The 12,054-nt window shown below is 45.8% G+C and overlaps 13 non-coding genes across 13 annotated transcripts; all 13 read left to right on the top strand.

Moving 5' to 3' along the window:
- Window positions 1-104: 104 nt before the first annotated feature.
- On the top strand, window positions 105-177 carry trnav-cac (transfer RNA valine (anticodon CAC)). The gene has a single exon. It is a non-coding gene; the product is annotated as a tRNA-Val (tRNA).
- Window positions 178-1,072: 895 nt separating this feature from the next.
- trnav-aac (transfer RNA valine (anticodon AAC)) lies at window positions 1,073-1,145 on the top strand. Its single transcript has one exon. It is a non-coding gene; the product is annotated as a tRNA-Val (tRNA).
- A 123-nt stretch (window positions 1,146-1,268) lies between these two features.
- On the top strand, window positions 1,269-1,341 carry trnav-cac (transfer RNA valine (anticodon CAC)). The gene has a single exon. It is a non-coding gene; the product is annotated as a tRNA-Val (tRNA).
- Window positions 1,342-2,236: 895 nt separating this feature from the next.
- On the top strand, window positions 2,237-2,309 carry trnav-aac (transfer RNA valine (anticodon AAC)). Its single transcript has one exon. It is a non-coding gene; the product is annotated as a tRNA-Val (tRNA).
- A 123-nt stretch (window positions 2,310-2,432) lies between these two features.
- Window positions 2,433-2,505, top strand: trnav-cac (transfer RNA valine (anticodon CAC)). The gene has a single exon. It is a non-coding gene; the product is annotated as a tRNA-Val (tRNA).
- An 895-nt stretch (window positions 2,506-3,400) lies between these two features.
- Window positions 3,401-3,473, top strand: trnav-aac (transfer RNA valine (anticodon AAC)). Its single transcript has one exon. It is a non-coding gene; the product is annotated as a tRNA-Val (tRNA).
- Window positions 3,474-3,596: 123 nt separating this feature from the next.
- Window positions 3,597-3,669, top strand: trnav-cac (transfer RNA valine (anticodon CAC)). Its single transcript has one exon. It is a non-coding gene; the product is annotated as a tRNA-Val (tRNA).
- A 2,134-nt stretch (window positions 3,670-5,803) lies between these two features.
- Window positions 5,804-5,876, top strand: trnav-aac (transfer RNA valine (anticodon AAC)). Its single transcript has one exon. It is a non-coding gene; the product is annotated as a tRNA-Val (tRNA).
- Window positions 5,877-5,999: 123 nt separating this feature from the next.
- trnav-cac (transfer RNA valine (anticodon CAC)) lies at window positions 6,000-6,072 on the top strand. The gene has a single exon. It is a non-coding gene; the product is annotated as a tRNA-Val (tRNA).
- Window positions 6,073-8,206: 2,134 nt separating this feature from the next.
- On the top strand, window positions 8,207-8,279 carry trnav-aac (transfer RNA valine (anticodon AAC)). Its single transcript has one exon. It is a non-coding gene; the product is annotated as a tRNA-Val (tRNA).
- A 123-nt stretch (window positions 8,280-8,402) lies between these two features.
- trnav-cac (transfer RNA valine (anticodon CAC)) lies at window positions 8,403-8,475 on the top strand. The gene has a single exon. It is a non-coding gene; the product is annotated as a tRNA-Val (tRNA).
- Window positions 8,476-10,609: 2,134 nt separating this feature from the next.
- On the top strand, window positions 10,610-10,682 carry trnav-aac (transfer RNA valine (anticodon AAC)). Its single transcript has one exon. It is a non-coding gene; the product is annotated as a tRNA-Val (tRNA).
- Window positions 10,683-10,805: 123 nt separating this feature from the next.
- On the top strand, window positions 10,806-10,878 carry trnav-cac (transfer RNA valine (anticodon CAC)). The gene has a single exon. It is a non-coding gene; the product is annotated as a tRNA-Val (tRNA).
- The last annotated feature ends 1,176 nt before the right edge of the window (window positions 10,879-12,054 follow it).

Below are 12,054 nucleotides of genomic sequence, written 5' to 3'. Positions count from 1 at the left end.
ATGTATAAACACCTTTGAGCCGACAGTTGGCTTCAGAAGGTTTAACGTTTATGCGCATATTGCCGAGCCTGCACAGAACGATTTCAGACTTCTTTAGGTAGTGGGTTTCCGTAGTGTAGTGGTTATCACGTTCGCCTCACACGCGAAAGGTCCCCAGTTCGAAACTGGGCGGGAACACTGCATCTCTTTTCACAATTGTTTAGGTGGGTTTCTGTTGAGGAGGAACTCAACGCTTCCAAGGCTTTGCGGCCAAGAGGCATGAGTACAGTCACTAAAGGTATAGTTGATGCAGAAATGAAAGAGCAGTCATTGTTTGACCTTAACCTATCCCACAACCGTGACATTCCAAGCCTGCGTGGCTTTCTTCTGAGGAACACGAAAAAAGAGATTTGTCTGAGTGGCCCTCTGTTGAGCAGCAGCTCTGCATCACGAAGGCCCTTCTCTACACAGGTGTAGAGATTTCCTGATAAAATGATGCAAGCCGTAGCAGTTTCTAACACATGGCTAACCTTCTTGAAATTCAACACAATGGTCAACGAATCTGCCAATAAACCTGTTCAGGTGGCTCCTCACTTACTCCCGAAGCACCCAGACGTGTTAAACCCTCGGAATTCGACTGACCACAAACAGCCTGTTTTTTTACAATAGGGTAGATTGTACGTGGCAAGTCCACATCTCAGCTTTCTGAAGAGATATCAAGCTAAAACTTGCTTTCCCATGCTAGTCTGGACACGTGCTACCCCTGTGGTGAGTTTCAAGAAGAATGGAGAAACTCTACAATTTGACCAACAAAAATCACCAAGAGACATTTTCGAGTTTCTCCTGTGCTCTTGAAACTTTGGGTTTGTTAGTTTGAGACTAGCACAGGAAGGCAGGTTTCAGCTTGATATCACGCTGCAAGTGTTTAATTCCGAGGTAAGTTAAGGGTAGCGTTTCAGGAAACTCAGCATATACTGCCAGGCCGAATGAACTCTGTCCTCTTGTGTGTGGGACTTACGCAGATTGTCTATTTGCTTTCGGGCACATCACAGTATAAATATTTTCCCAAAAAGCACTATCGTTAGCCTGTGGAGTTTCTGTAGTGTAGTGGTCATCACATTCGCCTAACACGCGAAAGGTCCTCGGTTCAAAACCGAGCAGAAACAGCTGTCCTCTTTTGAAGAAATGTATAAACACCTTTGAGCCGACAGTTGGCTTCAGAAGGTTTAACGTTTATGCGCATATTGCCGAGCCTGCACAGAACGATTTCAGACTTCTTTAGGTAGTGGGTTTCCGTAGTGTAGTGGTTATCACGTTCGCCTCACACGCGAAAGGTCCCCAGTTCGAAACTGGGCGGGAACACTGCATCTCTTTTCACAATTGTTTAGGTGGGTTTCTGTTGAGGAGGAACTCAACGCTTCCAAGGCTTTGCGGCCAAGAGGCATGAGTACAGTCACTAAAGGTATAGTTGATGCAGAAATGAAAGAGCAGTCATTGTTTGACCTTAACCTATCCCACAACCGTGACATTCCAAGCCTGCGTGGCTTTCTTCTGAGGAACACGAAAAAAGAGATTTGTCTGAGTGGCCCTCTGTTGAGCAGCAGCTCTGCATCACGAAGGCCCTTCTCTACACAGGTGTAGAGATTTCCTGATAAAATGATGCAAGCCGTAGCAGTTTCTAACACATGGCTAACCTTCTTGAAATTCAACACAATGGTCAACGAATCTGCCAATAAACCTGTTCAGGTGGCTCCTCACTTACTCCCGAAGCACCCAGACGTGTTAAACCCTCGGAATTCGACTGACCACAAACAGCCTGTTTTTTTACAATAGGGTAGATTGTACGTGGCAAGTCCACATCTCAGCTTTCTGAAGAGATATCAAGCTAAAACTTGCTTTCCCATGCTAGTCTGGACACGTGCTACCCCTGTGGTGAGTTTCAAGAAGAATGGAGAAACTCTACAATTTGACCAACAAAAATCACCAAGAGACATTTTCGAGTTTCTCCTGTGCTCTTGAAACTTTGGGTTTGTTAGTTTGAGACTAGCACAGGAAGGCAGGTTTCAGCTTGATATCACGCTGCAAGTGTTTAATTCCGAGGTAAGTTAAGGGTAGCGTTTCAGGAAACTCAGCATATACTGCCAGGCCGAATGAACTCTGTCCTCTTGTGTGTGGGACTTACGCAGATTGTCTATTTGCTTTCGGGCACATCACAGTATAAATATTTTCCCAAAAAGCACTATCGTTAGCCTGTGGAGTTTCTGTAGTGTAGTGGTCATCACATTCGCCTAACACGCGAAAGGTCCTCGGTTCAAAACCGAGCAGAAACAGCTGTCCTCTTTTGAAGAAATGTATAAACACCTTTGAGCCGACAGTTGGCTTCAGAAGGTTTAACGTTTATGCGCATATTGCCGAGCCTGCACAGAACGATTTCAGACTTCTTTAGGTAGTGGGTTTCCGTAGTGTAGTGGTTATCACGTTCGCCTCACACGCGAAAGGTCCCCAGTTCGAAACTGGGCGGGAACACTGCATCTCTTTTCACAATTGTTTAGGTGGGTTTCTGTTGAGGAGGAACTCAACGCTTCCAAGGCTTTGCGGCCAAGAGGCATGAGTACAGTCACTAAAGGTATAGTTGATGCAGAAATGAAAGAGCAGTCATTGTTTGACCTTAACCTATCCCACAACCGTGACATTCCAAGCCTGCGTGGCTTTCTTCTGAGGAACACGAAAAAAGAGATTTGTCTGAGTGGCCCTCTGTTGAGCAGCAGCTCTGCATCACGAAGGCCCTTCTCTACACAGGTGTAGAGATTTCCTGATAAAATGATGCAAGCCGTAGCAGTTTCTAACACATGGCTAACCTTCTTGAAATTCAACACAATGGTCAACGAATCTGCCAATAAACCTGTTCAGGTGGCTCCTCACTTACTCCCGAAGCACCCAGACGTGTTAAACCCTCGGAATTCGACTGACCACAAACAGCCTGTTTTTTTACAATAGGGTAGATTGTACGTGGCAAGTCCACATCTCAGCTTTCTGAAGAGATATCAAGCTAAAACTTGCTTTCCCATGCTAGTCTGGACACGTGCTACCCCTGTGGTGAGTTTCAAGAAGAATGGAGAAACTCTACAATTTGACCAACAAAAATCACCAAGAGACATTTTCGAGTTTCTCCTGTGCTCTTGAAACTTTGGGTTTGTTAGTTTGAGACTAGCACAGGAAGGCAGGTTTCAGCTTGATATCACGCTGCAAGTGTTTAATTCCGAGGTAAGTTAAGGGTAGCGTTTCAGGAAACTCAGCATATACTGCCAGGCCGAATGAACTCTGTCCTCTTGTGTGTGGGACTTACGCAGATTGTCTATTTGCTTTCGGGCACATCACAGTATAAATATTTTCCCAAAAAGCACTATCGTTAGCCTGTGGAGTTTCTGTAGTGTAGTGGTCATCACATTCGCCTAACACGCGAAAGGTCCTCGGTTCAAAACCGAGCAGAAACAGCTGTCCTCTTTTGAAGAAATGTATAAACACCTTTGAGCCGACAGTTGGCTTCAGAAGGTTTAACGTTTATGCGCATATTGCCGAGCCTGCACAGAACGATTTCAGACTTCTTTAGGTAGTGGGTTTCCGTAGTGTAGTGGTTATCACGTTCGCCTCACACGCGAAAGGTCCCCAGTTCGAAACTGGGCGGGAACACTGCATCTCTTTTCACAATTGTTTAGGTGGGTTTCTGTTGAGGAGGAACTCAACGCTTCCAAGGCTTTGCGGCCAAGAGGCATGAGTACAGTCACTAAAGGTATAGTTGATGCAGAAATGAAAGAGCAGTCATTGTTTGACCTTAACCTATCCCACAACCGTGACATTCCAAGCCTGCGTGGCTTTCTTCTGAGGAACACGAAAAAAGAGATTTGTCTGAGTGGCCCTCTGTTGAGCAGCAGCTCTGCATCACGAAGGCCCTTCTCTACACAGGTGTAGAGATTTCCTGATAAAATGATGCAAGCCGTAGCAGTTTCTAACACATGGCTAACCTTCTTGAAATTCAACACAATGGTCAACGAATCTGCCAATAAACCTGTTCAGGTGGCTCCTCACTTACTCCCGAAGCACCCAGACGTGTTAAACCCTCGGAATTCGACTGACCACAAACAGCCTGTTTTTTTACAATAGGGTAGATTGTACGTGGCAAGTCCACATCTCAGCTTTCTGAAGAGATATCAAGCTAAAACTTGCTTTCCCATGCTAGTCTGGACACGTGCTACCCCTGTGGTGAGTTTCAAGAAGAATGGAGAAACTCTACAATTTGACCAACAAAAATCACCAAGAGACATTTTCGAGTTTCTCCTGTGCTCTTGAAACTTTGGGTTTGTTAGTTTGAGACTAGCACAGGAAGGCAGGTTTCAGCTTGATATCACGCTGCAAGTGTTTAATTCCGAGGTAAGTTAAGGGTAGCGTTTCAGGAAACTCAGCATATACTGCCAGGCCGAATGAACTCTGTCCTCTTGTGTGTGGGACTTACGCAGATTGTCCCGCAGATAACTGGAGAATTGCTTGGTTTGCTGCTAAAAATAGAAGGTATTTGCAGACTGAAGAGCGCAACGGAATCTGTAATTTGATTCGCGCTCCACGATGCTTGCGATGAAAAGATCTGACACCTCTTTGGCTGCAGGCTTCAATAGTGTAGAGGTTATCACGGTCAAAATCGTTCAGGTGGGTTTCTGTTGAGGAGGAACTCAACGCTTCCAAGGCTTTGCGGCCAAGAGGCATGAATACAGTCACTAAAGGTAAAGTTGATGCAGAAATGAAAGAGCAGATATTGTTTGACCTAAACCTAACCCACAACTGTGACATTCCAAGCCTGCGTGGCTTTCTTCTGAGAAACACCAAAGAAGAGATTTTAGGGAACTCTGCGTAGACTGCCACGCCGAATGAAATCTGTCCTCTTGTGTAAGGGTCTTTTTCCGCCTAGGCCATCAAGTAAGGGCAGGGCCTCAAGGGGCGCCTAAAAGGGGGTACGTGGCAGGCCGTCCTTAGACCCCTGCGCGCCGGCCCTCTCTGTCCCAATAATCACCTGTGTCACCACAAACAGCCCATCTGTCCATCTCACCGCCTATGTGACCACTAACTGCCCTTCTGTCCACTGGTAATACAAAGACTGTGACCACAAGCAGTCTGTGTGTCCCCTTGACGAACTTTAAAACACATCCATCTGGAGTGTTATTTCCTGATAAAATGATGCAAGCCGTAGCAGTTTCTAACACATGGCTAACCTTCTTGAAATTCAACACAATGGTCAACGAATCTGCCAATAAACCTGTTCAGGTGGCTCCTCACTTACTCCCGAAGCACCCAGACGTGTTAAACCCTCGGAATTCGACTGACCACAAACAGCCTGTTTTTTTACAATAGGGTAGATTGTACGTGGCAAGTCCACATCTCAGCTTTCTGAAGAGATATCAAGCTAAAACTTGCTTTCCCATGCTAGTCTGGACACGTGCTACCCCTGTGGTGAGTTTCAAGAAGAATGGAGAAACTCTACAATTTGACCAACAAAAATCACCAAGAGACATTTTCGAGTTTCTCCTGTGCTCTTGAAACTTTGGGTTTGTTAGTTTGAGACTAGCACAGGAAGGCAGGTTTCAGCTTGATATCACGCTGCAAGTGTTTAATTCCGAGGTAAGTTAAGGGTAGCGTTTCAGGAAACTCAGCATATACTGCCAGGCCGAATGAACTCTGTCCTCTTGTGTGTGGGACTTACGCAGATTGTCTATTTGCTTTCGGGCACATCACAGTATAAATATTTTCCCAAAAAGCACTATCGTTAGCCTGTGGAGTTTCTGTAGTGTAGTGGTCATCACATTCGCCTAACACGCGAAAGGTCCTCGGTTCAAAACCGAGCAGAAACAGCTGTCCTCTTTTGAAGAAATGTATAAACACCTTTGAGCCGACAGTTGGCTTCAGAAGGTTTAACGTTTATGCGCATATTGCCGAGCCTGCACAGAACGATTTCAGACTTCTTTAGGTAGTGGGTTTCCGTAGTGTAGTGGTTATCACGTTCGCCTCACACGCGAAAGGTCCCCAGTTCGAAACTGGGCGGGAACACTGCATCTCTTTTCACAATTGTTTAGGTGGGTTTCTGTTGAGGAGGAACTCAACGCTTCCAAGGCTTTGCGGCCAAGAGGCATGAGTACAGTCACTAAAGGTATAGTTGATGCAGAAATGAAAGAGCAGTCATTGTTTGACCTTAACCTATCCCACAACCGTGACATTCCAAGCCTGCGTGGCTTTCTTCTGAGGAACACGAAAAAAGAGATTTGTCTGAGTGGCCCTCTGTTGAGCAGCATCTCTTCATCACGAAGGCCCTTCTCTACACAGGTGTAGAGATTTCCTGATAAAATGATGCAAGCCGTAGCAGTTTCTAACACATGGCTAACCTTCTTGAAATTCAACACAATGGTCAACGAATCTGCCAATAAACCTGTTCAGGTGGCTCCTCACTTACTCCCGAAGCACCCAGACGTGTTAAACCCTCGGAATTCGACTGACCACAAACAGCCTGTTTTTTTACAATAGGGTAGATTGTACGTGGCAAGTCCACATCTCAGCTTTCTGAAGAGATATCAAGCTAAAACTTGCTTTCCCATGCTAGTCTGGACACGTGCTACCCCTGTGGTGAGTTTCAAGAAGAATGGAGAAACTCTACAATTTGACCAACAAAAATCACCAAGAGACATTTTCGAGTTTCTCCTGTGCTCTTGAAACTTTGGGTTTGTTAGTTTGAGACTAGCACAGGAAGGCAGGTTTCAGCTTGATATCACGCTGCAAGTGTTTAATTCCGAGGTAAGTTAAGGGTAGCGTTTCAGGAAACTCAGCATATACTGCCAGGCCGAATGAACTCTGTCCTCTTGTGTGTGGGACTTACGCAGATTGTCCCGCAGATAACTGGAGAATTGCTTGGTTTGCTGCTAAAAATAGAAGGTATTTGCAGACTGAAGAGCGCAACGGAATCTGTAATTTGATTCGCGCTCCACGATGCTTGCGATGAAAAGATCTGACACCTCTTTGGCTGCAGGCTTCAATAGTGTAGAGGTTATCACGGTCAAAATCGTTCAGGTGGGTTTCTGTTGAGGAGGAACTCAACGCTTCCAAGGCTTTGCGGCCAAGAGGCATGAATACAGTCACTAAAGGTAAAGTTGATGCAGAAATGAAAGAGCAGATATTGTTTGACCTAAACCTAACCCACAACTGTGACATTCCAAGCCTGCGTGGCTTTCTTCTGAGAAACACCAAAGAAGAGATTTTAGGGAACTCTGCGTAGACTGCCACGCCGAATGAAATCTGTCCTCTTGTGTAAGGGTCTTTTTCCGCCTAGGCCATCAAGTAAGGGCAGGGCCTCAAGGGGCGCCTAAAAGGGGGTACGTGGCAGGCCGTCCTTAGACCCCTGCGCGCCGGCCCTCTCTGTCCCAATAATCACCTGTGTCACCACAAACAGCCCATCTGTCCCTCTCACCGCCTATGTGACCACTAACTGCCCTTCTGTCCACTGGTAATACAAAGACTGTGACCACAAGCAGTCTGTGTGTCCCCTTGACGAACTTTAAAACACATCCATCTGGAGTGTTATTTCCTGATAAAATGATGCAAGCCGTAGCAGTTTCTAACACATGGCTAACCTTCTTGAAATTCAACACAATGGTCAACGAATCTGCCAATAAACCTGTTCAGGTGGCTCCTCACTTACTCCCGAAGCACCCAGACGTGTTAAACCCTCGGAATTCGACTGACCACAAACAGCCTGTTTTTTTACAATAGGGTAGATTGTACGTGGCAAGTCCACATCTCAGCTTTCTGAAGAGATATCAAGCTAAAACTTGCTTTCCCATGCTAGTCTGGACACGTGCTACCCCTGTGGTGAGTTTCAAGAAGAATGGAGAAACTCTACAATTTGACCAACAAAAATCACCAAGAGACATTTTCGAGTTTCTCCTGTGCTCTTGAAACTTTGGGTTTGTTAGTTTGAGACTAGCACAGGAAGGCAGGTTTCAGCTTGATATCACGCTGCAAGTGTTTAATTCCGAGGTAAGTTAAGGGTAGCGTTTCAGGAAACTCAGCATATACTGCCAGGCCGAATGAACTCTGTCCTCTTGTGTGTGGGACTTACGCAGATTGTCTATTTGCTTTCGGGCACATCACAGTATAAATATTTTCCCAAAAAGCACTATCGTTAGCCTGTGGAGTTTCTGTAGTGTAGTGGTCATCACATTCGCCTAACACGCGAAAGGTCCTCGGTTCAAAACCGAGCAGAAACAGCTGTCCTCTTTTGAAGAAATGTATAAACACCTTTGAGCCGACAGTTGGCTTCAGAAGGTTTAACGTTTATGCGCATATTGCCGAGCCTGCACAGAACGATTTCAGACTTCTTTAGGTAGTGGGTTTCCGTAGTGTAGTGGTTATCACGTTCGCCTCACACGCGAAAGGTCCCCAGTTCGAAACTGGGCGGGAACACTGCATCTCTTTTCACAATTGTTTAGGTGGGTTTCTGTTGAGGAGGAACTCAACGCTTCCAAGGCTTTGCGGCCAAGAGGCATGAGTACAGTCACTAAAGGTATAGTTGATGCAGAAATGAAAGAGCAGTCATTGTTTGACCTTAACCTATCCCACAACCGTGACATTCCAAGCCTGCGTGGCTTTCTTCTGAGGAACACGAAAAAAGAGATTTGTCTGAGTGGCCCTCTGTTGAGCAGCAGCTCTTCATCACGAAGGCCCTTCTCTACACAGGTGTAGAGATTTCCTGATAAAATGATGCAAGCCGTAGCAGTTTCTAACACATGGCTAACCTTCTTGAAATTCAACACAATGGTCAACGAATCTGCCAATAAACCTGTTCAGGTGGCTCCTCACTTACTCCCGAAGCACCCAGACGTGTTAAACCCTCGGAATTCGACTGACCACAAACAGCCTGTTTTTTTACAATAGGGTAGATTGTACGTGGCAAGTCCACATCTCAGCTTTCTGAAGAGATATCAAGCTAAAACTTGCTTTCCCATGCTAGTCTGGACACGTGCTACCCCTGTGGTGAGTTTCAAGAAGAATGGAGAAACTCTACAATTTGACCAACAAAAATCACCAAGAGACATTTTCGAGTTTCTCCTGTGCTCTTGAAACTTTGGGTTTGTTAGTTTGAGACTAGCACAGGAAGGCAGGTTTCAGCTTGATATCACGCTGCAAGTGTTTAATTCCGAGGTAAGTTAAGGGTAGCGTTTCAGGAAACTCAGCATATACTGCCAGGCCGAATGAACTCTGTCCTCTTGTGTGTGGGACTTACGCAGATTGTCCCGCAGATAACTGGAGAATTGCTTGGTTTGCTGCTAAAAATAGAAGGTATTTGCAGACTGAAGAGCGCAACGGAATCTGTAATTTGATTCGCGCTCCACCATGCTTGCGATGAAAAGATCTGACACCTCTTTGGCTGCAGGCTTCAATAGTGTAGAGGTTATCACGGTCAAAATCGTTCAGGTGGGTTTCTGTTGAGGAGGAACTCAACGCTTCCAAGGCTTTGCGGCCAAGAGGCATGAATACAGTCACTAAAGGTAAAGTTGATGCAGAAATGAAAGAGCAGATATTGTTTGACCTAAACCTAACCCACAACTGTGACATTCCAAGCCTGCGTGGCTTTCTTCTGAGAAACACCAAAGAAGAGATTTTAGGGAACTCTGCGTAGACTGCCACGCCGAATGAAATCTGTCCTCTTGTGTAAGGGTCTTTTTCCGCCTAGGCCATCAAGTAAGGGCAGGGCCTCAAGGGGCGCCTAAAAGGGGGTACGTGGCAGGCCGTCCTTAGACCCCTGCGCGCCGGCCCTCTCTGTCCCAATAATCACCTGTGTCACCACAAACAGCCCATCTGTCCCTCTCACCGCCTATGTGACCACTAACTGCCCTTCTGTCCACTGGTAATACAAAGACTGTGACCACAAGCAGTCTGTGTGTCCCCTTGACGAACTTTAAAACACATCCATCTGGAGTGTTATTTCCTGATAAAATGATGCAAGCCGTAGCAGTTTCTAACACATGGCTAACCTTCTTGAAATTCAACACAATGGTCAACGAATCTGCCAATAAACCTGTTCAGGTGGCTCCTCACTTACTCCCGAAGCACCCAGACGTGTTAAACCCTCGGAATTCGACTGACCACAAACAGCCTGTTTTTTTACAATAGGGTAGATTGTACGTGGCAAGTCCACATCTCAGCTTTCTGAAGAGATATCAAGCTAAAACTTGCTTTCCCATGCTAGTCTGGACACGTGCTACCCCTGTGGTGAGTTTCAAGAAGAATGGAGAAACTCTACAATTTGACCAACAAAAATCACCAAGAGACATTTTCGAGTTTCTCCTGTGCTCTTGAAACTTTGGGTTTGTTAGTTTGAGACTAGCACAGGAAGGCAGGTTTCAGCTTGATATCACGCTGCAAGTGTTTAATTCCGAGGTAAGTTAAGGGTAGCGTTTCAGGAAACTCAGCATATACTGCCAGGCCGAATGAACTCTGTCCTCTTGTGTGTGGGACTTACGCAGATTGTCTATTTGCTTTCGGGCACATCACAGTATAAATATTTTCCCAAAAAGCACTATCGTTAGCCTGTGGAGTTTCTGTAGTGTAGTGGTCATCACATTCGCCTAACACGCGAAAGGTCCTCGGTTCAAAACCGAGCAGAAACAGCTGTCCTCTTTTGAAGAAATGTATAAACACCTTTGAGCCGACAGTTGGCTTCAGAAGGTTTAACGTTTATGCGCATATTGCCGAGCCTGCACAGAACGATTTCAGACTTCTTTAGGTAGTGGGTTTCCGTAGTGTAGTGGTTATCACGTTCGCCTCACACGCGAAAGGTCCCCAGTTCGAAACTGGGCGGGAACACTGCATCTCTTTTCACAATTGTTTAGGTGGGTTTCTGTTGAGGAGGAACTCAACGCTTCCAAGGCTTTGCGGCCAAGAGGCATGAGTACAGTCACTAAAGGTATAGTTGATGCAGAAATGAAAGAGCAGTCATTGTTTGACCTTAACCTATCCCACAACCGTGACATTCCAAGCCTGCGTGGCTTTCTTCTGAGGAACATGAAAAAAGAGATTTGTCTGAGTGGCCCTCTGTTGAGCAGCAGCTCTGCATCACGAAGGCCCTTCTCTACACAGGTGTAGAGATTTCCTGATAAAATGATGCAAGCCGTAGCAGTTTCTAACACATGGCTAACCTTCTTGAAATTCAACACAATGGTCAACGAATCTGCCAATAAACCTGTTCAGGTGGCTCCTCACTTACTCCCGAAGCACCCAGACGTGTTAAACCCTCGGAATTCGACTGACACAAACAGCCTGTTTTTTTACAATAGGGTAGATTGTACGTGGCAAGTCCACATCTCAGCTTTCTGAAGAGATATCAAGCTAAACTTGCTTTCCCATGCTAGTCTGGACACGTGCTACCCCTGTGGTGAGTTTCAAGAAGAATGGAGAAACTCTACAATTTGACCAACAAAAATCACCAAGAGACATTTTCGATTTCTCCTGTGCTCTTGAAACTTTGGGTTTGTTAGTTTTGAGACTAGCACAGGAAGGCAGGTTTCAGCTTGATATCACGCTGCAAGTGTTTAATTCCGAGGTAAGTTAAGGGTAGCGTTTCAGGAAACTCAGCATATACTGCCAGGCCGAATGAACTCTGTCCTCTTGTGTGTGGGACTTACGCAGATTGTCCCGCAGATAACTGGAGAATGCTTGTTTGCTGCTAAAAAAATGAAGGTATTTGCAGACTGAAGAGCGCAACGAATCTGTAATTTGATTCGCGCTCCACGATGCTTGCGATGGAAAAGATCTGACACCTCTTTGGGCTGCAGGCTTCAATAGTGTAGAGGTTATCACGGTCAAAATCGTTCAGGTGGGTTTCTGTTGAGGAGGAACTCAACGCTTCCAAGGCTTTGCGGCAAGAGGCATGAATACAGTCACTAAAGGTAAGTTGATGCAGAAATGAAAGAGCAGATATTGTTTGACCTAACCTATCCCACAACTGTGACATTCCAAGCCTGCGTGGCTTTCTTCTGAGAA

Source organism: Carassius auratus, unplaced genomic scaffold (assembly GCF_003368295.1).
Source record: "Carassius auratus strain Wakin unplaced genomic scaffold, ASM336829v1 scaf_tig00008451, whole genome shotgun sequence".
Taxonomy (NCBI): Eukaryota; Metazoa; Chordata; class Actinopteri; order Cypriniformes; family Cyprinidae; genus Carassius; species Carassius auratus.
This window is presented reverse-complemented; position numbering and strand designations above follow the sequence as displayed.